Raw genomic sequence first — 2213 nt, 5'->3', positions numbered from 1 at the left:
TATTCCTAAAAATCCTGAAATTTAATAGTCAAGGGACTAGATTTTGACTAGTCACTTATGTCAAAGGGTTGTACCTTGTGCTTCTTGAGTTGTGCCCTTGTTCCCTTGTCTTTCCAACATTAGTAAGGGTAGTAATGTCTTTCTACCTAAGGTTTGTGATTCAAGCTAACCTAGCAATATTCTTTCATTTCATTCACCCTTCAACCTAAAACACAAAAACCTCTAGCCTCTCTCTAAAATGGTTTAGCTTCTTCTCCAAGCTAGAATTTGAGCATCCAAGTCTTGCAAGTTTGTCTCCCAAGATTCCTACTTTCTTCATCTTGAGCATAGGGGAGGGTAAGATCCTTGGTCCTTTGATGTTTTTAACCTTCTTTTAGGTGTCTTTTTCTAAAGATAGGATCTTTGTTGTGTTTTGGTTTGTGTATGAAGTTGGTGTGGAAGAGGAGCTCTAGGAAAGGCCTTTTAAGGGTGAAAAGAGGAAGTTAGTAGGCTACAAAGGTAACCCATGCTTTACAAAACCTATTTTCTTACTTATATGATGATTCTTGGCTTCTACTTGTGATTCTTGTGTTGATTTGTGAGATTTGATGCATTGTCTTATGGTGATGCATGTTTAGAGCTTGTTCTTAGGGTTCTTGAATGCCATTGCATGACTATTTCTTGGGTTCAAGTCATATTGTTGTTGTGTGTGAGATTTTGGGTGTTTTGGACTTGAATTTGGACTTGTTGTTGAAAATCCCCGAAGGGATTATTGTGTACAGGAGGTGGTACCCGCGGGCGGAACGGCGGGCAGAGGCCTACCCGCCGCCCCACCCGCGGGGAACGTGGGCTCTCGAGTGTATGTACCTGCGAGCGGAACCACGGGTGGAGGTCCACCCGTGGCCCCACCCGCGGGGAACATGGTTGGTTGTTGGTGGGGATTTGTTCCCCGTGATTTTTTTGTCTCGGTATTGATGTTTTGACCTCCCGATGTTGTTTTATTGGGCTATTTGTGAATCTTCTTGATGTTTCGTATGTGTAGAACGGTGTATTAGGAATCCATGTAGGATTTGGTGTCTTGAATCGTGCTAAGGGTCCAACCTTGTGATTCGTTGGGCTAATTGTGAGTCTTGAATGTTCTTTGGAACTACTTTGGTTTACCCGTTTGATAAGCATGCTAGTTTGATGTTGATATGCTAGTGTGTGTGGTTTGTCCCTTCGTAATGAGATTGCCAACTTGTGTTGACAATCATTTGGTGTTGGATTGTAATCCCTTGTTGTTGAGTATGGTCTCATATCTTGATTTTGATCTTTTGATTGATTCCTATGATGTGAACGTATGCAAATCGTTGTACCCTTTGTTGAGACTTGATTGAGGTTATTGTTGAGCCTTAGTCTTCTTCGTAATGATGATGACCTTGTGTGACTATGATTTGAATGTGGGTGGTTGTTACTTGAGTTTTGCTCACATGTAGGTGGTTGTGTGAATGAAATTAATGGTACCCTCGTGTACTGAGAGTTCGGCGGTAATGTGGGTGGTTGTAGGTGGGGGGACAACGGTCCCCGGAGGCATAAGGTTGGACTCAGAAGTACAGGGGTTACTTGGAGGTAATGGTTGGAACTGAAATAAGGTCGGGGGTAGCCATAAGGTTGGAACAGGGCATAAGGTTGGAACCATGATACTTGTGACATGTAGTTGTCACTCTGGCCTATAGTTGCCACTGTGTGGATGTGAATTCCTTGCTTATGAACATGTCTTGATGTATTCTACTTTGTGATCAGTAGAATGTATCCTGAGTTGCTTGTCTTTCATGTTTGATGTCTTGTCGTTGTTATGAGGATGGTAATTCCCGTTTCTTTTGAGAGTGTTTGATGAGTCTTTGAAGTTGACTTCTCTCCATGGTTTTGAAATGTTATATATTGTATTTCGTTTCGAAATGGTTTTGATTTATACTTATCTATATATGTTATTTAACGCGTATTGATGGGTTACCAGCAATATTCGCTGACCGGGTGTTATCCCCATGTTCTACAGGTTTTGAGTAGATGACTGAGAGCGCTAGATGTGGATCGCTAGTTAGTTTAGTTGTCCTGTGTAGACGTTATCTTTTGTTGGCCTGTGAGCCTAGTGTAACGACCTGTGTGCCTAGATACTTTATGCTTTGTTAAATTGATAGATTTTCCCGCCTGTGCACCTATGTCTGAGATAGGTGTGGCATAACATGTCCCGATTT

Source organism: Ipomoea nil, unplaced genomic scaffold (genome assembly GCF_001879475.1).
Source record: "Ipomoea nil cultivar Tokyo-kokei standard unplaced genomic scaffold, Asagao_1.1 scaffold1900, whole genome shotgun sequence".
Lineage (NCBI taxonomy): Eukaryota > Viridiplantae > Streptophyta > Magnoliopsida > Solanales > Convolvulaceae > Ipomoea > Ipomoea nil.
This window is presented reverse-complemented; position numbering follows the sequence as displayed.